Source organism: Stigmatopora nigra, unplaced genomic scaffold, assembly GCF_051989575.1.
Source record: "Stigmatopora nigra isolate UIUO_SnigA unplaced genomic scaffold, RoL_Snig_1.1 HiC_scaffold_71, whole genome shotgun sequence".
In the NCBI taxonomy this organism is placed as follows: domain Eukaryota; kingdom Metazoa; phylum Chordata; class Actinopteri; order Syngnathiformes; family Syngnathidae; genus Stigmatopora; species Stigmatopora nigra.
Genome location: NW_027551648.1, coordinates 45,362 through 68,458, shown reverse-complemented (window position 1 = coordinate 68,458; position 23,097 = coordinate 45,362). Strand labels below are relative to the sequence as shown.

General features: G+C 60.0%; 2 pseudogenes; both read left to right on the top strand.

The window, feature by feature from the left end:
* Positions 1 to 4,884: 4,884 nt before the first annotated feature.
* LOC144193105 (5S ribosomal RNA) lies at positions 4,885 to 5,003 on the top strand (annotated as a pseudogene).
* A 291-nt stretch (positions 5,004 to 5,294) lies between these two features.
* Positions 5,295 to 21,646, top strand: LOC144193100 (titin-like; annotated as a pseudogene).
* Positions 21,647 to 23,097: the final 1,451 nt, after the last annotated feature.

Sequence of the window (23,097 nt, the reverse complement as noted above, 5' to 3'; positions counted from 1 at the left end):
CGACGTGGGAGCCCCGCTGGAGTCGGAGCCCGTGGTGGCAAAGAATGCTTTCGGTAAGCCCGGGGAGCACCCCGGCCTTTCCGCCCGGAGCCTTTCCGCCCGTCGGGTGCCTTCGGGCAACCTTCTCACCTCTGGTTTCTGCCCGTCTCCCTCCGCCAGTCACCCCGGGGCAGCCGCACACTCCCGAAGTCAGCCTCATTACCAAGACCACCATGGTGGTGGAGTGGGAAAGTCCGGGCGTAGACGGCGGTAGCGCGGTGACCGGCTACTACCTGGAGCGGCGTGACAAGAAAAGTCTGCGCTGGTTCCGCGTTTACAAGGAGCCCATTCCCGACAGCAAAAAGACCGTCTACCACCTCACCCAAGGGAACCGGTACCAGTACCGCGTCTGCGCCATCAACAGGGCCGGAGAAGGCCCCTTCTCGGAAGAATCCGACTTTTACGAGGCCGCCGATCCCATCGATGAGTCGTCCGGGTCACCGCTTTGGGGAAGGCGCCACCGAGTCGGGCGCCCTCGCCGACGACTTCTCTCGGTTTTTCCAGAATGCCCCGACGAGCCTCGCAAGCTGAAGGTGCTGGATTCCACCAAGACCTCCATCACTTTGGCCTGGTCCCAGCCCGAATGGGACGGGGGCAGCCAAGTGACCGGCTACGTGGTGGAGAAGCTGGTGGAAGGAGAGGAGGACTGGGCCACGCTCACATCCAAAGGAGAGGTCAAGACCACCGAGTACACCGTCCACGACTTGAAGCCGGACGTCAACTACTTCTTCCGAGTTTCTGCCGCCAACTGCGCGGGCCGCGGGGAAGCCCTGCAGATGAGCGAGCCCGTCCAGGCTAAAGATATCCTGGGTAGGTGTGACTCCACGCTTCACCCTTTCTTCTGGAAGGGAAAACCGGACGTGGCAAATTGACCGGCTGTCTTCCTTCCACAGAGGAAGGTCAGATCGACTCCGACGTGGCCACGAGGACCCACTACATCGTGAAGGCCGGCAAGGACGTGGAGCTCTCGGTTCCGCTGAAGGGACGACCTTCGCCCTCCGCTTCCTGGAGCAAAGGAGACTCGCGCATCGACGACGACCCCTCCTACGAATTCCACCACTCGGACACGGCCACCGTCCTGGTTTTGCGGCGGGTCACCAAGCTGGACACCGGCAAATATAGCGTCAAGATCCAGAACGGCGTGGGGGAGCCCAAGACCCTGAGCTTGTGGGTGAAGGTCCAGGACACCTCAGTGCAGGAACCTGAGGCTGAAAGACGTGACCCGCGGAAGAGTCACCCTGTGCTGGGAGAGCCCCTCGCTGGACGGGGGCGCCGAAATCACCAACTACATCGTAGAAAAGAGGGACTCCTCCAAGAGATACTACTCGGCGGTGAACGGCAAATGCACGGAGACCAGCTGCGGCGTGGAGGACCTCTCGGAGAAGACGTCCTACTTCTTCCGCGTCCTGGCCGAGAACGAGAACGGCGTGGGCGAAGCCTGCGAGACTCCGGAGCCGGTGAAGGCCACGGAATGCCCCGGCCCCGTCAGACAAGTCTCCGTGAGGGACTCCTCCAAGACCTGGGTCACCCTGCAGTGGCTGAAGCCCGACCACGACGGCGGCAGCATCATCTCCGACTACGTGGTGGAGAGGAAAGCCGCCGCCGGCGAGGACTGGTCGCTGGGAGAGACCAGTCGCCACTGCCACTTTGAGGTCCCTAAACTCAAGGAGCACTCGGAGGTGTTCTTCAGAGTGGCCGCTCGAAACGAGAAGGGTCAGGGCGACTATGTGAAGACAGGGCCCGTCAAGGTGGCGGACTACGTCATCACCCCCGAGGCCAGCCTGGCCGAGTACCCGGACGGGAGGATCTGCGTCCGCCTGGGACACAACGTCCACCTGGAGCTGCCGTACCGGGGCAAACCAAAGCCCTCGCTGTCGTGGCTGAAGGACAACCTTCCCCTGAAGGAGAGCGAGCGGGTCCGCTTCAAGAAGACCGACGACAAAGCCACCCTCACCATAAAGCGGGTGAAGAAAGAGAACGAGGGCAAGTACACCCTGACGCTGGACAACGTGATCAGCAGAAAGTCCTTCCACGTCCACGTCCTGACCCTGGGTCCCCCGTCCAAGCCCCTCGGGCCCCTCCGCCTGGACGAGGTCAGGGCGGAGAGCGTGCTGATCTCCTGGGACCAGCCCAACGACGACGGCGGCGGAGACATCGCTTGCTACATGGTGGAGAAGCGGGACGCCTCTCGCCCCGACTGGAAGATGGCCTGCTCGGCCGTGCGGGACACGCAATTCAGAGTGCCCAACCTGATCAAGGGGCTCCAGTATCAGTTCCGAGTGTGCGCGGAAAACCGATACGGCGCCAGCGAAGCCTTGCTCTCTCAGCTGGTCCTGGCCAAGCACCAGTTCAGGCCCCCGGGCCCGCCCGGCAAGCCCCTGGCCTACAACGTCACCAACGACGGCATGACCGTCCGCTGGGAGAGGCCCAGCTACGACGGCGGCACGCCCGTCCAGGGCTTCCACCTGGAGAAGAGGGAAAAGAACAGCATCCTGTGACAGAAGGTCAACGCGGCGCCCATCAAGGACAACGACTACAGGGTCCCGGATCTCATCGAAGGCCTGGAGTACTCCTTCCGGGTCTGCGCGCAGAACGACGCCGGCTGCGGCCGGGCCGGCGACGCCAGCGAGCCCGTCATGGCCGTCAGTCCCGTCGGTGAGTTTGGACCGCGGCCGCGCGCCCGTCCAGTGGCGCGTCGTTACTCCGGAAAAAATGCCTTTTGTCAGCCCCCGGAAAAAAAACAAAAATAATGATTCGAGGCCCGCGCTGTGTTTGTCAGATCCTCCCGGCCAGCCGGACTACACTGACGTGACGGCTAACTCCATCACCCTCAAGTGGGAGGCGCCCAAACGTGACGGGGGGAGCAAGGTCACCGCCTACACCGTGGAGAAACGCCAGGGCGAGGGTCGCTGGTTCAAGGCCAACTTGAGCGACGTCCACGACTGCCAGCACACGGTGACCGGCCTGACGCTCAACGAGCGCTATGAGTTCAGGGTCGTGGCCAGAAACGCCATGGGGGTGGTCAGCCCCCCGTCCAACTCGTCCGGTTTGATCGTGGTCCGAAGCGAGAACGGTAAGTGGCACGCAGAAGCCGGCTAAAAGACTGATAATGATCAAACCGTCACGGCCTCATCCCCCCCCCCCCCCCCCCCCCCCCGACCAGCTGCGCCTCACATCGAGTTTGGCCCAGAATATTTTGAGGGTTTGATGGTGACGGCGGGCGACAACATCAGGGTGAAGGTGGCCATCGGCGGACGGCCCGTTCCCAAGGTGGTCTGGTACCGAGAAGATGATGGACATCATCACCGTGGCCGGGCACAGCACTCTTTTCATCAGAGACGCCGACCGCACTCACCGCGGCCTCTACACCGTGGAGGCCACCAACGGCTCCGGCAGCAAAAAGGAGGATCTCCTCATTAAAGTGCAAGGTACGAGGGAGCGGGCTCGGGGACGCTCTCCTTCTCCCCGCCCTCTTTTCGCCCCACTAACCCCGAACCGGATTGTGCGACGCAGACACGCCAGGAGAACCGGTGGGACCCATCGCCTTCAGCGACATCTCCGAGGGCAGGTGCCGTCTGTCGTGGAATCCGCCGGAGAACGACGGCTGCTCGGAAATTTCCCATTACGTGATCGAGAAGCGCGAAACCTCCAAGATCTCCTGGGCGCTGGTGTCCGACAGCTGTCGCGAGTGCAGCTTCACCGCCACCAAACTCATGAAGATCAACGAGTACCAGTTCAGAGTGTCCGCCGTCAACAAGTTTGGGCTGGGCAGACCTTTGGAATCCTGCCCCGTGGTCGCACAGCTGTAATACAGTAAGTCGCGTCGCCCCACCGACACGGACATTTGAATTGAGTTGCGTTGAATTGAATGGAGCGAGCAGCGTCCAGTCCGATGCTTTTGTCATCACCGTACATGTCTAATGAGATTTCAGACCTTCACCACAAAGTCTTGACTTGTCTCCCTTCGTTGGCTATCCCTCCTCAGCCACCCCTGATTCTCCGGGCACTCCCGACGCCACCGGGGTGACGGGAGAAAGCATCGCTTTGGCCTGGACTCCTCCCACGTCCGACGGAGGAAGCCCCATCCGCCACTACATTGTGGAAAAACGAGAGAAGAAGACCGTCCGCTTCTACAAGGTGCTCTCTAGGAAACCCATCACGGAATGTGCCCACACGGTGCTTCACCTGGCCGAGAATACCGAGTACGAGTTCCGGGTCACGGCGGTCAACGACGCCGGCGTGGGAGGGCCCAGCAACGTCTCCCTGCCCATCAAAGCCGTGGAGCCCAAAGACATCCCGTGCGCTCCGTCCGTGGTCTGCGTGTCGGACTCCACCTACTCCTCCATCAGTCTGGAATGGAGCAGACCCGCCGACGACGGCGGCTCCGACATCCTGGGCTACGCCATTGACGTGCAGGAGGGCCCGGAAGCCGACTGGACCAGAGCCAACCCCGAGCTGGTCCCGGACACCAAGTATACGGCCACCGGGCTACGTGGCGGGGTGGACTACAAGTTCCGCGTGGCGGCCGTGAATCAAGTGGGGAGGGGCGAGGACGCCGTCACCCCGGAACCGGCCCGGGCCGTCGAGAGACTGGCGCCGCCCCAGGTGGATATTGACGCCAGCTTCAAGCAGACGCATATTGTCAAGGCCGGCGGCGCCGTCAAGCTAAGCCTCCACTTCAGGGGCAAGCCCGTCCCCCTCGCCACTTGCCAGAAAGAGGAAGGGGAACTGGGCGTCGCGGCGGAGGTCACCAGTGGCGAGGGAAGCAGTACTCTCCATCTGGAAAAGTGTACCAGAAATGATTCGGGCAAATACACCGTCAACCTGGAGAACAGCAGCGGCGCCGCTCACGGCCATACCACCCTGAAAAGGCCCGATCTCGTCCGATCTCGGAAGCCAAGCATGGTTCGGCCTGTTTAGTACCTGATTGGGAGACCGCTTGGGAATACCAGGTGCTGTGAGCATCATACCCCGCATCTTTGGGAGACAAAGTTGGAAACCTTCACGTGGTGTCTCCTGAGAGGCCGCTCGCTGCGGCCTGCGAATTCCAACAAATACCACTCAGAGCTGCCAACAAGGACCGTGGCACCCTACGTTTTTCATCCAGCCGGAGACATTTGACTGCCCCTCACCTCCGACTACCCCCCGGATGAAATGATCCGCGTTCCAGTGGCAGCTCTAGCGCTATCTGAGGGCAATCCTCAGGCGCTTGTAGTGCAAAAACAAAACAAACAAACAGCAGCGGCGGCCAGGCCATGACTTTCACCGTCAAAGTCCTGGACACCCCCGGCCCTCCTCGGGCTCAGGCCTTCCGAGAGGTCTCCAGGGGTTCGGTCACCCTGGCTTGGGAGCCTCCGCTCAACGACGGCGGCGCCCGCGTCCACCACTATATCGTGGAGAGACGGGAGGCCACCCGCCGCACTTGGCAGCAGTCGGGGGGCAAGTGCGCCCAGAATGTCCTGAAGATCCAGGACCTCCTGGAGGGCGTGCCCTACTTCTTCCGGGTCTCGGCGGAGAACCAGCACGGCGTGGGCGAGGCGCTGGAGATCACCGATCCCGTGGTGGCCACGGCCAAGGCCGGCGCCACCAAAGAGGTTGGACGTGGTGGACACCACAGACAGCTCGTTGTCAATGAGCTGGCCCAAGCCGGAGCACGACGGCGGAAGCCGCATCCAGTTCTACGTGGTGGAGGCCCGGCCCCGGGGGACGGACAAGTGGGTCCCGGTCGGCAACACCAAGAACCTCTCCTACGTCATGGACAAGCTCAACAAGGGCGACGAGTATCACGTCCGCGTGAGGGCAAAGAACCAGTCGGGCCTGAGCGGACCCAGGGAGACGCCGGCCCCGGTGACGGTCAAGGAGCCTCACGTCCCGCCGGCGGCCGACCTCAGCGAGATCACCAACCAGCTGATCACCTGCAGATCCGGCAGCACCTTCACCATCCGAGTGCCCATTTCCGGCAGACCCGCTCCCAAGGCGGCCTGGCGGCTGGAGGAGATGAGGCTGAAGAACACGGACCGAGTCTCCATCGGGGTGACCAAAGACTGGGCCAGCATATCCGTCAAGGAGGCCATGAGGGGCGACGGTGGCAAATATCACCTGACCCTGGAGAACGTGGCCGGAAGCCAGACCTTCACCATCGACGTGAACGTCATGGGCAAACCCGCCGCGCCGTCGGGCCCCGTCGCCGTCTCGGCCATCACTTCGGAATCCTGCGTGGTCAGCTGGGAGGCGCCGGAAGATGACGGCGGTACGGACGTCACCAACTACATAGTGGAGAAGCGAGAATCGGGTTCCACCGCCTGGCAGCTGATCAACTCCAGCGTGAAGCGGACGTCTCTGGACATCGCCCATCTCACCGAGTACATGCAGTACACCTTCAGAGTCTCTGCCGAGAACAGATTTGGCGTCAGCAAGCCCGCCGAGTCCGAGACCATCGTGGCCGAGCACCCGTTCGGTGAGTAGAGCCCAGCCGAGCGATCATTCTTCCGCGGCAGAAGCCCCGCCCGGTGGTAACGTGCCGTCTGGACTCTTTGCAGCGCCGCCCGGGCCCCCGACCAGGCCGACCGTGTCCAATGTTTCCGCCAACGCCGTGACCTTGAAGTGGGAGGAGCCCTATCACGACGGCGGCAGCAGAGTCACCAGCTACTGGATTGAGAAGAAAGAGAGAAACAATATTCTCTGGGTGAGGCAGAACAAGATCCCATGCTTTGAGTGCTTCTACCGGGCGGAGGAACTGGTAGACGGTCTGGAGTACCAGTTCCGAGTCTACGCCATGAACGGCGCTGGTCTGAGTAAAGCCAGCGAAGCCTCCAAAGGAGCGGTCACCCAAAATCCAGTCGGTGAGTATCGCCGCCGGCACGTGACCTTACCGGAGCGGGGCTCCGCCGGGCCCGCCGGCTGACGCCGGCCCCACCGGCTGACGCCGGCCAAACTGCTCTCTTCCCAGATCCCCCGAGTAAGCCGGAGGTGACAAAAGTCACCAGGACCACGGTGTCGCTCAAATGGCCGGCTCCACTCAATGACGGCGGCAGTCCCATCGTGGGCTACGTTATCGAACGGAAGCCGTATACCCCCACGGGCGAGGGCCGCTGGCTCAAGTGTAACTACACAAATGTGACCGACACCTTCTACACCGTGACCGCTCTGGGAGAGGGAGAAGCGTACGAGTTCAGAGTCATCGCCAAGAACTCCAACCAGGTCTTCAGCAGCCCGTCCCAGTCCACGGGCTCGGTGCAGTGCATGACCGACTTTGGTGAGCCATCCTTTCCAGCAGAGTCGCCCATCGCCGGGTACACTCTATCTAACCCGCGTCGACGGTTCGGCCCCGATTATCCCGACAGAACCCCCGAAGGCTCAGCTGGACGGAAAACTCCTCTCTGAAGTGGTTCTGGTCAGAGCGGGATCCGATCTGGTCCTGGACGCCGCGGTGGGCGGCAGACCCGAGCCCAAGGCTTCCTGGTCCAAGGGCAACAGGGAGCTGGACCTGTGCGAGAAGTACCACTTGCATTACACGCCCCAGCGGGCCACGGCCGTGGTCAAGTTCTGCGACAGGGACGACAGCGGCAAGTATATTCTCACCGTGAGGAATGCCAGCGGGACCAAGACTGCCGAGGTCAACGTCAAGGTGCTAGGTGAGCGGGGGCCCCCCTCGCCACTCCTCGTCCAATTCCCGCCGGGGCCGCCAGGTGACCGGCGGCGCCGCCGCGTCCCTTCTTTGCAGACACTCCGGGGGTATGCCAAGGCGGCATCCAGATCGGCGGGCTGACCGAGGAGTCGTGCACCCTGAGCTGGAAGCCTCCCCTGGAAGACGGGGGCGACGAGGTCTCTCACTACCTGGTGGAGAGGAGAGACACCAACAGACCTGGGTCTTCATGAATGCCGAGTGCAAGGAGCTGACCTGCGCCATCAGAGGCCTGTTCAAGAACACCGAATACTTGTTCAGAGTGCGTGGGATCAACAAGTACGGCGCCGGAGTCCCGCTTGTCTCGGAGCCCGTGCTGGCCATAAACACCTTCAGTGAGTTCCCCCGTCCGTCCCAGCTCCGTCATACGCTCCGGGGGCGAGCGAGCGACACTCGCCTTCCCACCGGAGTCCTCTTTCCCACCCGGGCCTCGAACAAAGCTCTCTTTTTTTCTCCAGCCGTGCCGAGTCCACCCGGCGCCCCAGAGATCCTGGCGTCCGGAAAGGACTTTGCCAGCGTGGAGTGGCTGAAGCCCGAGAGCGACGGCGGCAGCCCGTTGACCCACTACCTGCTGGAGAGACGGGAGAAGAAGAGCGCCCGCTGGGTGAAGGTGAACAGGAGCGGAGCACACTTGGACACCTCGCTGAAAGTCTCCGGTCTGACGGAAGGGAGCGTTCAGAGCAGTTCAGAGTGACGCCCATCAACAAGGCCGGAGAGAGCCAACCCAGCGAGCTTTCTCTCTACGTCGTGTGCAGAGTGCCGACGTGTGAGTACCCCACCGGGGAGTCGTCTGGGACCCCCTTAGGTCCGACGCCGCCATCCTTTTGGTCATCCCGGCGTTTCCATCTCTTTACCACCGCTGCTCTTTTCCGGTTTAAAGGCACCCCCTCCCCGCCTTCGGCGCCTCGTATCACCGACACGCACGGCGACAGCATCGCCTTGGCCTGGTCTCGTCCCGCCGAAGACGGAGGGGCCGACGTCTTGGGCTACCTGCCGGAACGAAGGAGTGGACCAGGGCCCACCAGAAAACGCTGCGCACCTCCGAGCACACGGTGACCGGACTTTGCTCGGGGAAGAAGTATCGCTTCAGAGCGACCGGCGTCAACATCAACGGCACCGGAGACTTCAGCGAGCACAGTGCCGAGACTGAGCCGACCGAGAGGATCGGTACGTCGCCCGTTCGGGCCAAGGAAGAAAGGCCTCGGAACAACCGGAAGTGGGACGCCGTTAGATACCGGCGTTCCACTTCCATTTGTCGTGACGCCAAGTAGTCGAGTAGCTGGCTCAACTGACCTCATTTGACCTCCGCCCAACAGAAACGCCCGACTTTGACCTGCCCGACGACTTGAAAAAGACCGTCTGCCTGCGTGCCGGCGGCTCCCTCCGCCTCTCTGTTAACGTTAGCGGGCGTCCCGCGCCGACCGTGGCCTGGACCAAGCCGGGCGTCGATCTGAACAACCGGGGCTTCGTGGAGGTCACGCGCAAGTCCACCACGCTCATCGTCGACAAGGTCCACCGCTACGACGCGGGCAAATACACGCTGGTCGCCGAGAACTCTGCCGGGAAGCGGGAAGTCTTTGTGGTGGTCAAAGTCTACGGTGAGCCATCGCCGTCCCTCGTCCGAATGCCGTCGTGGCCGTCTCGGCACTCCTCGGCCGACGACAAACTCTGAATCCTTCCAGACACGCCGGGACCGACGGGAGCCATCCAGGTCAAGGAATTGACCAGAGAAGCCGCCACCATCACCTGGGAAGCGCCCACCGTGGACGGCGGGGAGCCCGTCAACAACTACATCATCGAGAGGCGCGAGGCATCCATGAGGGCCTACAAGACGGTGACCTCCAAGTGCAGCAAGACCTGCTTCAAAATCCAAGGCCTGCTGGAGGGCACGCTGTACTACTTCCGAGTCCTCCCGGAAAACATATACGGCGTGGGCGAGCCTCGCGAGACCCCGGACGTGGTCCTGGTTTGCGAGGTCCCTCACCCGCCGGCAAAACTGGAGGTGACGGACGTCACCAAGAGCAGCGTTTCCTTGGCCTGGGAGAAGCCCGAGCACGACGGGGGCAGCAGAGTGACCGCCTACGTCTTGGAGGCCTGCCAGTTTGGCGGCGACAAATGGATGAAGGTGGCCTCGCTGAAGATGACCGACTTTGAGCACACGGTGGAGAAGCTGAACGAGAAGGAGCAGTACTCCTTCCGAATCAAAGCCGTCAACAGCCGAGGTGCCAGCCAGGCCAAGGAGCTGGTGGCGCCCGTGACCGTGCAAGAGCAAAGAGGTGAGCGCTGGGGTGAACCCCAAATGTTTACTGGCTCTCTGCAGTCCTTGGCCTTTTTTTTTGTAATCCTTTGATTTGTCTCTGCCAGTCATGCCCGCAGTGGATTTCAGCAGCCTCCCCCAGAAGAGCATTCACGTGCTGGCCGGCAAGACGCTGGAGCTCCACCTGCCCATTGTCGGCAGGCCTCCCCCGTCCTGCCTCTGGTTCCTCGGTGAGGACAGGATCAAAATCACCGAGCGTGTCAAGATCCAGAGCAGCGGCAAGTTTTCCAAACTCACCGTCTCGGACGCAACCATCGCCGACACCGGCGACTACGCCCTGGAGCTGAAGAACGCCGTCGGGGTCACCACCGAGGTCGTCCGAGTTGTCGTCCTCTGTAAGGAAAGCTTTCATTTGTCGTAACCCGAGCCGGACGTGGCGCCGGCTTTGGGACGAGCGGGTGGCTTGGAACTGACGGAATATCCTCCCTTCTCAGCCAAACCCGACCAACCCCAAGGAGCCATCCGATTGGACGAGATCGACGCCACCTCCGTCACCTGTAGCTGGGATCCCCCTCTCAGGGACGGCGGGGCTCCCGTCAGCGGCTACGTGGTGGAGCAGCGAGACGCCCACCGACCGGGCTGGGTGCCCATTTGTGGGTCGGTCAGCCGACCCACCTTCAAATTTCACAACCTGATCGAGGGAGACGAGTACGTCTTCCGCGCGGCCGCCTTCAATCGCTACGGCGTGGGGGAATTCTCGCAGTCTGGCATCGTCACCTGCAAGAGCTTGACAAGTAAGTGCTCCTCCTCTATGGCCGTGAAGGCCGCCACCCCTTTTGGGAGGGGGCGGGCTGGCGTTAGCCCGTTCACCCGCACTCGCCTGACACCGACCGGTAGACAGCAGGGCTGTGGAGAGAAAAATGCGTCCTAATGGTACCACGTGCGTCGTTATGGTACCACGTGCGTCGTGCGTAACCCCCTTAACCCGCTGCCCTCCAAGCTAGGCGTGGACAGAAGCCAACCCGCTGTCCATCTTCAACAGATGTTTCCGGATCTCCCGGACGACCCACCGTCTTTGACGTTTCACGCGACGGAATGACCGTGGCGTGGAACCCGCCGGAAGAGGACGGCGGACTGGAGGTTTCCGGTTATATCATTGAGCGCAAAGAAGTCAGGTCTGACAAATGGGTGCGAGCCAACAGGAATCCCATCACCATGACCAGATACCGCTCGACAGAGTTAACTGAAGGTCTGAAGTACGAGCACAGAATTCTGGCCGTCAACGCCCGCGGAATAAGCAAACCGAGTTTGCTTTCCAAACCGGCGGTGGCAGCGGATCCCATTGGTGAGAGACCGCCCAAATCCCCCCCGTCTCATTGAAAGAATCTGGTGGGAGTCGGTAAAAAAAAAGAAGGATTTTGCACTCCAAAAATGTGAGGTTTTTTTGTTGTTTTCTCGGTCAGATCCACCCGGTTGTCCGCAGAACCCTCGGATTACAGAAACCACCAAGTCGTCCGTATCGTTGGCCTGGAGTCCCCCCGATGACGAGGGAGACGCAAAAGTGGACGGCTACCTGATCGAGATGCAGAAGGCGGGCACCGTGGCTTGGCTCAAATGCAGCACCACTCCGTCTCTGATTTGCGAGTACACTTTGTCCAACATGCCGCAAGGAGACCAGTTCAAATTCCGAGTGCTGGCCTGCAACGCCGGCGGTTGCGGCGAGGCCGCCGAAGTACCCGGGACCGTCTCGGTCACCGAGATGTCGGGTGAGCCGGCGCGCCGGGCACCGTCCAAACGCCTGGTCTTCGGCCAGCTGGGCCAAAAGTCTCACGCCTTGTTCTACTCCCACAGAACCTCCCGATTATGAACTGGAGCTGAAATACAAGGATGTGTACGTGGTTCGCCACGGCGGCGTGGTCCGGCTCTCCCTCCCCGTCAAGGGAAAACCTCCCCCGAATTGCTCGTGGTCCAAGGACGGCGCGGTCGTGTCCAACAGGGCCATGGTGGCGCACACCGAGGACACCAGCGAACTGGTGATCAAAGGGGCCGAGAGGACCGACTCGGGTGTTTACGAGCTCCTCCTTCAGAACAAAGTGGGCAAGAAGAAGGCCCAAATTAAGGTCAACGTCATCGGCCGCCCCGGCGCCGCCGAAGGACCGTTGACCTACGAGGAAATCCAGGCAAACTCGGTGAAATTGTCCTGGGGGGTGCCCGGCGACAACGGCGGCGCCGAGATACTGGGCTACATCGTGGAACGGGGGGAGGTGTGCAGGAACGCCTGGTACATCGTGGACGGCAGGGTGACCGATACTCAGCTAGTGGTCAAAGGCCTGAAGGAGGGGACAGAATACCACTTCAAGGTTACCGCCGAGAACACTTAAGGCATCGGTCCCTCTCTGAAGTCGGCGCAGCCGCTGGTTCCCCGGACTCCGCTCTGTAAGTATAGAGTAGAAGTGAATCACCGGCCCCCCGTGAGTCCCGTGAGTCGTTGACGTCTGCTCTGCCAAACAGGCCCGCCGGAACCCTCCGGCGCTCCGCCCGAGATCATGGATTTCACCAAGAACTCGGTGGCACTGGCCTGGTCCCGACCAAAGGACGACGGGGGTTCTCGCGTCACGGGTTACTACTTGGAGTACAAGGAGGTGGCCTCCGAGCAATGGCGCCGTCACTCCGCCCGGATTCTCTCCACCATGTTCACGCTGTCCGGACTCACAGAGGACGTGGACTATCATTTCCGCGTGGTCGCCCTCAACGATATCGGCGAGAGCGAGGCCGGACCCGCCTCCGATTCCGTCGTGTGCAAAGATCCCTTCGGTGAGTACCGCTCCCACGTGCCAAGTGGCGGACTAAGCCTAGAGCACGTCCGCTAGAGTGTATTACAAAATGGTTTTTTTTGGGGTTTTTTTTGCAGATAAGCCGAGCCAGCCGGGCGAAATTGATACGACGCAAGTGACCAACAACACCATAAGCATTCACTGGCAAGCTCCAGAATGTGATGGTGGGAAGGAGGTCCTGGGATACTGGCTGGAATGTAGGAAGTCCACCGAAAGTAGCTGGCAGAAATGCAACAAGCAGAGGCTGAAAGAACAGGAGTTCACCATGCGCGGTCTGTCCGAAGCCACCGACTACGAGTTCAGAGTGTATGCCGAGAACGAGACGGGAATGAGCAGACCACGACGAAGCGCCGCTTGCGTCAAGACCAAACTGAGCGGTGCGTATAATAACCCCCGCGGCGGAGACGGCGCCGTGGGTAGGCGTCACGACAACGAGCTGACAGTTAACATTTGGTTTCTGCCCCCCCCGTCCGCATGGCCCGCACAGGTGAAACCAAACCCAGTCTCAGAAAGGAAATGGACGAAGTCACCGAAAAACTGGGCCAGCCCGCCGTCATGAAGTGCCAGATTATCGGCAGGCCCATGCCCGAGATCCGGTGGTACCACGCGGGCAAGGAGATTGCCGAGTCGCGCAAATACGAGATGAGCTCCAACGGCCGCAACCACTCCCTTTCCATCACGACCGACTGACAGGAGGACGAGGGAGCGTACACCTGCAAGGCCAGCAATGATGCCGGAGAAGCGGAAAGCACGGGAACGCTGGTCTTGGAAGCGGCTGCGGCCTTCAGCGCCGACCACCCGCTCAAGAGCACCTACTACGCCGGTCTGGGAACGACCCTTCGCATCCACGCCGCCTACGTTGGCCGCCCCGTGCCCAAGATTACATGGCTCCACGAAGCCAAGACCCTGGAGGACTCGGACGACATTAGCATCGAGAGCACCGAGCATTACACCCACCTGGTCATCAAGAACGTGCAGCGCAGAGTCCACGGAGGAAAATACAGGATCCGACTGCACAACCACTTTGGCCGGGCCGACGCCGCCTTCAACGTGGAAATCCACGGTACGTGGCCGCCGTTACATTCCAGAGTCGCCCTGGTTGCATTCCAGAGTGGCCGCCGCTGACCACGCCGATTGCGTTTGTCGCGCAGACAAGCCTGACGCGCCCCAGGGTCCCATCGTTCTGGAGGCCCTCCTGAAGAACTCGGTGATCATCGGCTGGAAGGTCCCCAAGGACGACGGGGGTTGCACTGTCACCAACTACATCGTGGAGAAGCGCCAAGACAGGGAAGGAAGCCAGTGGGAGTTGGTGTCCATCTCGGTGAACGGCACGTCTTGCCGGGTGCCCAACCTTATTTCTTCCGGGTCTATGCCCAGAATCGCTATGGCAACAGCAACCCCCTGGAACTGGCCTCGCCTATTGTCATCAAGACCCAATTGGGTGCGTTCGCGTCGGGCAAAAAGAAAATAGTTTCAAAAAAAAAAAAAAAAAAGCCAGGACAAATCGTGGCCTGTTTGACTGACCAACGGCTGTCGTTTTTCCACAGAGAAACCATCTGCGCCTCTGGCAGTGGTGGTTTCTGCCATCACCAAGGACTCCTGCGTGCTTTCCTGGAAGCCTCCGCTCAGCGACGGCGGCTCCAAAATCAAGAGCTATTGCCTGGAGAAGAAGCAAAAGAAGGACAAGAAGGAATGGGGCGAATGGACGCCCGTGACCACGGGCGAGATCAAACAGACGGTCTTCTCCGTCAAGCATTTGTCGGAGGGCGCCGAGTACGTGTTCCGGGTCAAGTGCGAGAACCTCGGGGGACAGAGTGACTACAGCGAGGAGAGTGGCGCCATCGTGCCGGCCACGGCCGTCGACGTCCGCGCGCCCGCTTTCAAGGAGGAGCTGAGGAACATGAGCGTGAAGTACAAGAGCAACGCCACGCTGGTCTGCAAGATCACGGGACAACCCAAACCCGTGATCAAATGGTTCCGACGAGGAAAGGAGATGTGTTCGGATGGAACCAAGATCAAGATCCAGGAATTCAAGGGAGGTTACCACCAATTGGTCGTCGCCCAAGCTGACGAGGAGGACTCCACCATCTACCAGATCAGGGCCACTAACCAAGGAGGGTCCATTTGCGCTACCGTCTCTCTGGATGTCGAAGGTAAGCACACCAGTCACTAGTGCATTCTATTTCTCTCTCTCTCTGTCTCTCTCTCTCCGTCTCTCTCTCTCTCCGTCTCTCTCTCTCTCTCTCTCTCTCTCTCTCTCTCTCTCTCTCTCTCTCTCTGTCTACACCTTTCCCCGTTGGTCTCCGGCCACTGCTTCTTGGCCCGGCGCGTTGTTCTCCTCGCATTGACCGCCTCTTTTTTCTCTGTGAGCAGTTCCTGCTAAGATCAACTCCCCAAGAACCTGAAGGACAAAGAAGCTATTCCTGCCCTGCGAGGAGAGATGGTCAACATCAAGATACCTTTCGGAGGCAAGCCGGATCCGGTCATCACCTGGCAGAAGGGGCAAGATCTCATCGACAGCAACGGCCACTACCAAGTCATCGTCACGTGATCTTTCACTTCTCTGCTCTTCCCCAACGGCGTGGAGAAGAAGGACGCCGGCTTTTACATCGTCTGCGCCAAGAACCGATTTGGAATCGATCAGCAGACGGTGGAGCTGGATGTGGCGGATGTGCCCGACGCCCCCAGGGGCGTCCAAGCCAGCGACGTCTCCAGAGACTCGGTGGCCCTGAACTGGGTGGCTCCGGCCAACGACGGCGGCAGCAAGGTCGTCAGCTACGTCATCGAGAAGTGCCCCACCACCTCGGAGCGGTGGGAGCGCGTGGCTCAATCTCGCGACACCCGCTACACGGTGGTGGGCCTCTTCGGAGGGACCGGCTACCAGTTCAGGGTCATCGCCGAGAACAAGTTTGGACAGAGCGCGCCGTCCGAGGCCGGCGGCCCCGTCGTGACCAAGGAGGACAAATCCAGGGTGCTGCTGTACGACAGGGAGGTGGACGAGGCGGGGCACGTTCCCAGGGGCAAAGCGCCGCACTCGGACGCAAAGAACCTGCACGGCAAATTCGCCATCGCCGAAGAGCTGGGAAGGGGTCAGTTTGCCATCGTCCACCGTTGCGTGAGCGTCGGCTCCGACAAGACCTACATGGCCAAATTTGTCAAGGTCCGGGGTGCCGATCAGGCCCTGGTCAAGAAGGAAATTGCCACGCTCAACCTGGCCAGGCACGCCAACTTCCTCCTCCTCCACGAGTCCTTTGAGAGCCCCGAGGAGCTGGTGATGATCTACGACTTTGTCTCGAGCGCGGACATCTTCGTGCGCCTCCACGCCGCCGACTTTGAGCTCAACGAGCGAGAAATTGCCAATTACCTCCGGCAGATTTGCTCGGCCCTGCACTTCCTGCACGCTCAGAGCTACGGGCATTTCGATGTCCGCCCCGAGAACGTGGTGTACGAGACCAGAAGCGGCAGCCGCGTCAAAATCATCGAGTTGGGCCAGTCCAGGCACCTGACGCCCGGAGAGCAGATCAAGATCCAGTACACCACCGCCGAGTACGCCGCCCCCGAGATCCACCGTGGCGATGCCGTGAGCGCCGTCACCGACATGTGGTCGGTGGGCGTCCTGGCCTACGTGCTCCTCTGCGGGCTCAACCCCTTTGCGGCCGAGACCCACCAGCAGATGATCGACAACATTTCCAACGCCGCCTACGGTTACGACGACGAATCCTTCCAGCGAGTCAGCGTGGAAGCCATGGACCTTACGGACCACCTGATGACCAAAGAGCGCAAGCACCGCATGACCTCCGCCGAGGCGCTGGCGCACCCGTGGCTCTCCGCCCCCCCGGAAAGTCTGAGCAGGAGAAGCATCCCCAGCGACAGACACGGGCGGTACTACCGGGCCGCCGCCAAGAAGGAATGGAGCACGGTGGTCTCTGCGGCCCGTGTGGCCAGCGGTGGCTCGGTCAGATCCCAACGCGGAGTGCTGGTGGCCAAGGTGAAGATCGCGCCCTTCGAGCACGGACCGGTGGGAGGCCAGCTGGGCCACCGGGCGGCCGCCGAGGGCGACGACGTCAAGTTCGTCTGCAACATCGACAACTACGACGGCGCCACCGAAGTCACTTGGTACTGCGGCGTCAGGCAGCTGGAAGCCGGCGACAAGTACGCCGTCCACTACGAGGACGGCACGGCCACCCTGGCCGTAGCCGGCGTGACCAGGGCCGACGACGGCACGTACAGGTGCAAGGTGGTCAATGAGTACGGCGAAGACAGCGTCTACGGCGAGCTGTTTGTGGACGGCGTCCGCTCCTACCGCCGCTTCTTCACCGCCCGCGCCATCAAGAGGACCAAGCGGCGAATGGACGCGGCCCGAATGCTTCAGAAGTCGCCCGAGTTCACCCTGCCCCTTGTCAACCACCGGGCCCACGTGGGCGAGGACGTGCGCTTCAGCGTGACCGTCACCGTGCACCCCGAGCCCCGTGTGACCTGGCACAAATCGGGCCAGAGGCTGATCCCGGGAGAGGACGACAAAAAGTACACCTTCCTCAGCGACAAGGGCCTGTACCAGCTCATCGTCCGCGCGGTGGACCACGACGACGACGCCGAATACAGCGTGACGGCCCGCAACAAGTACGGGGACGACAGCTGCAAGGCCCATCTCACCGTGGTCCCTCGGCCCAAACCGGCCGACCTCACCCTCAGGCCCATGTTCAAGCGTCTCCTGGCCAACGTGGAGTGCAAGGAAGGCCAGGACGTTCGCTTCGAGATCCGGGTGTCGGGCCGCCCCGCACTCAAGTGGGAAAAGGACGGCACGCCCGTGGCCTTCGGCCCGTCTATCCAACTGGTCCACGAAGGCTTGGATTACTTCATTCTACACGTGAGAGACACTCTGCCCGAAGACTCGGGCCTGTACAGGGTGACCGCCACCAATTCGGCCGGATCGGCCAGTTGCCAGGCCACGCTTCGGGTGGAACGGGTCGCTCGTGTCAAGAGGGACGACGAGAGCGGACCGAGGCAGGATCCGGGCTGGGCTCAAAAGGAAGCGCTGGACAAGAAGGTGCGGCTTCATCAGATTTTGACCGACACCGTGGTCCTCCCTCTGCCGCCGGCCGCGGCGCAGGCGGTCAGGGAGGCGGCCACCGCCTACAAGCCCGCCGTGGCCACTAAGAAGAGCGAAAAGACCCAGGCCCAGGTGAAGCTGGAGAAAGCGAAGAGAAAGAAACGGGCCGACGAGAAGAGACTGTGCATGCCCTACGACGTGCCGGCGCCGCGGCCCCTCGACCCGCTGGCGCTGGAAGAGGACATGGGGATCAAACACTTCCGGCCTCTCTCCGACATGAAGTGGTACAGGAAACTCAGGGACCAGTACGAGTTCCCCGAGCCCCTGGAGAAAGTCCAACGCAAGAGGATGAAGCCGATTCGTCTCTCCAGGTGGGAGCGCTTCTACGAGGTGCCCGTGAGGATCAAAGACCAGTACAAGCCAAAGTGGCACATCCCCTCGGCCACCCGGGACGACCTGGAGACGGTCAGGCCCTCCAGGCGCCGCACGCCTTCCCCAGGAACCGACTTCTACCGCCGAGTGCGAAGAAGGTCGCTGGGCGACCTGTCGGACGAGGAGCTGCTGCTGCTGCCGGTCGGCGAATATCTGTCCGTCAAGAGGACGGAGGAGGAGCGCCTTCGCCTGGAGGTGGGAGAGCCGGAGCTCGGCTACTCGGCCTCCCCGCCCGGCCTGAGCCCCGTGCGCTTCCGAGCGTCGTCGCCCGTCAGGGTGCGCGCCGTCGTCGACCGGGAGACGGAAGCCGGCCCCAGCTACCAATCCTACCGAATTCCTTCCAAACACGAAGCCGGCCCCAGCTTCCTCGACCTGCGTCAGCGCCACGACAAGGCCACGTACAAACCTCCCGGACAGAAGCAGAGAGTGTACGAAGACAGAGAGGATCAGGAGCTACTCCGACCTCACGCCACCGCCCACAGAATCACCACCTACAAGAGCCAACTCAAGCGAATGGAGTTGGAGGAGAAGAGCCAAAGTTTTCAAAAGGACACCCGCCGCGTGGCGGTGGCGGTGGCGGCGGCGGCGGCAAGAGCTTCGGAGGCCACCTGGTCCGAGCACGTGACGTTTCAGGCCGCCGAATATATCCCCAAAGTTGTCAAGAAGCTCCCTGAGGCGGAGAGCGAAACTCCCCGCTGGGAAAAGCCGGTGGTGTCGGAGTCTGCCTTGTCCCAGGTGGATTTTCTCTCCCGCTACGAGGAGAGAAAGCAGACGCTCAGGTCTGAGCGGAGATGCGTCCAGCCAACGCCGGAGTCTCCTTTCAGCCTGGACCACGTCCTGCGCATGGGCATCCGCTTGCGCTCTCAACGCGTGGCCGCCGGTTCCGACGCCCGTTTCACCCTCAACGTCCAAGCCAAACCGGAGCCCAGAGTCAAGTGGTTTCACGACGGCAAAGATGTGGTGCCGGGCGCCAAATACCGCATCGCCAACTCGGGCGGACTGCTGACGCTCCAGATCAACGACTGCGTGACCACAGACGCCGGCACCTACTCGGTGGTGTGCGGAAACATCAAAGGGGAGATCTCCGACAGCGCCACTTTGGACGTGGTGGAGAGATACGCCGCCTTCTCTTGCGCCCGCGGGGACGAGGAGCCGCCGTCATGCCGTCCCGCCGATCCCACCCGACCGGACGCCTACCACATCTCGTCGACGACCGCCGAGGAATCGCCGGCCCAATCCGTGGGGGTGGTGGAGAGAGCGCGGCCCGCCCAAATCCTGAACACGCCGCAGTCTCTGAGTGTCGAGGAGGGAGATCCCGCCAGATTCACCTGCGACCTGGACGGTGACCCGGCTCCTTCCGTGGCGTGGCTTCGCGGGGGCGTGGAGCTGGGGTCCTCTGCCCGTCACCGTGTCGTCTCCACGCGGTACGGCTCCTCCCTTGAGATCTTGTCCGTGCTGGTGTCCGACCAAGGAAGTTATACTTTAATGGCAGTAAATCCCGCCGGTAAGCAGGAAGCCCATTTTACTCTGACTGTTGGAAAATCCCAGTCCCGGCAAAAAGTGACGGCCTTCCCGAGAGTCGCCTCTCCCGAAGCCGAGTGCCCCGAACCTGTCGAGAGCGGGCGGCCGATGGAGTCTCTCTCCTCTCCTGAACCGGTCAAGACGCCGCAGCGGATCAAGTCCCCCGAAGATGTCCAAACGCCGCAGCGGATCAAGTCCCCCGAAGATGTCCAAACGCCGCAACGGATCAAGTCCCCCGAACCGGTCAAAACGCCGACACGGATCAAGTCCCCCGAACCCGTCAAAACGGCGACACGCATCAAGTCCCCCGAACCCGTCAAAACGCCGACACGCATCAAGTCCCCCGAACCGGTCAAAAGCCCGCAAAGGATGAAGTCCCCGGAGGCCGTCAAGTCGCCTGGCGCCAAATCTCCGCCGCCGCCTTCCGTTGCTGAAATCAAATCATTGAAAGGAGCGGCATCGGGGTTAGGGTTCAAGGACAACTCGGCCGTGAGTATTTTCCTTTTTCTGCGCTCCAACGTTGCCAGTCGCCTCCTCCCCGTTCTTCACGTGGCCCCGGTCCTTCGCAGGTTTCGGCCACATCCGACTTGACCACGAGCCGCACCGACGAGGCCTACTCTGTGGAGATACGCGGAGCGACGGCAGCGGACAGCGGAAAATACACCGTGGAGGCCAGAAACCAGCTGGGTCAGTATTGGTCCACTTCCGCTTTCAACCTCCTCGGTAAGTAGTTACAATTGTGACGCCACGGAAAACGTACCCGCCGGCAAACGTGCTGTTCCCATTCCCGCAGGCCATGCAGAAGAAGCCACCCAAGAGACGACACACCTGGAACAAAAAGCCGAAGCTTTCTCAACCTCTTCCGTCCAGGTGAAGACCACGGCCACGCGCTCCACCACTTTTAGCTCCACCGAGACAAAGAGCGTGCGTGTGGAAGCCTCCTCTTCTATCTCGCAGAGCCAGCGTGCAGCCGAACTTAGCTTCTTGTAAATAGGAACTTTTTTGTACCAAATTTGACATTCATGGAGTGACATTCGCATTCATGGATTGACATTCACATTCATGGATTGACATTAGTCCATCGTCCAACTAGCGTCTCGAATTGTTTTGAAACACGACGACACTTTTGCAGTTCCGTGTACATAATGTATATAGCCGGATCGGACGGTTATGCCAAATGTCTGCCTTGTTATTTCTAGCAAGAATATGAAGTGAAAGAGTGAACGCAAATGCGCTTCAGCGGGGGAAAGTCCCACACGGAACGAATACCCCGGCAAGCGTGGAAACCAAATCCCTGCGCCTCAACGCTACGTTGATGTCTAAGATGGCCTCGGCGGGTGGAGCGTCTCCCCGCCAAAGTTCAATCACCGGTGAAAGCAACCTCTGCTTTTTTTGACTCGTGTCGCCATTACCGTTTCCCGCCAAGGCGAGACCCCCAGCGCCACTTGCGTCACCCTCGCGTGAGAGGCCTCGGCGGATCTCACTCTTGCTTTGGCTCGGAGCGACCATTCATTTTGTGACCAGCGGAGCGCGCAAGTGGCCTGCTCTTTCCCCTTGACATAGTGGCGCCGCTCCCGCCCGCAATGGTCCCCGGGGCCTTTCCCCAGCCTGGTTGCCCGACTATATCTGGGGGCAGTATAGTGGCGTACCCTCTCGGAGGATCTGGCTCGTTAGCGTGTTTGTGTGTGTGTGTGTGTGTGTAGCTTTCAGTCGGCATTGCCTCGTGCGCCTGCCGGCGGAAGCTTTTTTTTTCTTCTTCTTTTCTTTACTTGGTCCTCCTTGAGTGTTTGTTTGTCGTTTTGTTTTAATAAAGCATGATTTCAGCACCACACATTCTCTGGCCTGTTTTCTGACCAAAATACTGTGAATCACTTCTGGGTGGCGCTGTCAGGAGCGCCCAGTTTTGTCCCTCCTTGTTGGGTCCGAAATAACAGATCAACGCAATTACCAACCGTGCATCAAGGAAAAACGAGGCAGAGACTGTGTTATATTTTAAAGGCACCGGCCGGCGGAAGAGAGGTCGAGGCGCGAGGTGGTATCTCGCGCTCGGCTCGGTGGTTCTCTCTTATCTTTTCGAGGTGGAGGATGCCTTTATTGAATTTCAGCATGATGTCACGGAAAAGTACAGAAGTTGAGATTATAGGCATCATGGAAAAATACAACAGTTGAACACTGAGGCGAGTTGAGAAGATATTATAGACATCATGGAAGAGCATAAGATGAGGACAGAGATTATAGACGGGGTGTTCTTTAGAAATGCACATTATATTAAGACTCCTGTTTTAAGCAACTTCACACTCCTGGCCTGCAACGACACCAAGGAGGTCACCTCGGAGCAGGCCGCGGCGTCCTTGTCATCGGGCTCCTCTGCGTCCGGCGACGGCAACTGGACGGCCGAGGCCAAAGTCACGCTCACACCTTTCATCAACGGAGGTACGTGTGCGCCACAACACCATGTCCAGAAACCGTTACCTGCACTTTTTTTATCAAATCATCTTTGTGTCATGAGAAAAAGCCAAGGTGGAGCCCATCTATTCGCCACGCTCATCTGTTGCTCACACGATCGTCACTGTCCCGTGTTCCCGTTAGTTTGAAGAAGTTGGTGTCAGAGAGCTGTCCTTTAACAAAGGAGGGTCTCTGACAGGGCCCCAGGGGAAACAAGTCCCAGAATATATGACAGGCTGATGATTGGCTCCAGAAGGAGGGTTTGGACATTTTATATGAAGTGCTAAATGTATACTAGAGTGATTGTTAAAAAATATATATCCACTCTCACCAGTCTGCATACCTTTCCCATTACTTACTCTGAAAATTTACATTGTTTATTATATCACCCAAGTCTTGTATACGTTCTATACATTCCACACTTATCTTGAGACCCATTATTCCTTCTTCCTAGCTGCACAAGAAACCGCAAAGATCTCAAGGCCTAGGTACTAAATCATGTTAATTAAAAGACGAGCAAGCTTTAAAAAATCTTAATATAAAAATTCCTTTGTAACTGAAACCCACCCACACATTTTCAAATTCATGCCCACTGTGAGAGAGAGTTAGCATACAAACCGTCTTTTTATTTATTTATCTTTTACAGCGATTTTGAAGTGTTACTGTCAACTCAATCTTTAAACTCTTCAATTTATAAACAAGCAACCAAAATGTCCGGAGGTCGAAACTATAGAGATAAAATTAAACTCACTAAATGTTTTCGCTAATCATTGTAATTATACTTGTTTACAAGGGGCAATGTTCTGATACTACTTGCATGTTAAATGTAAGATAT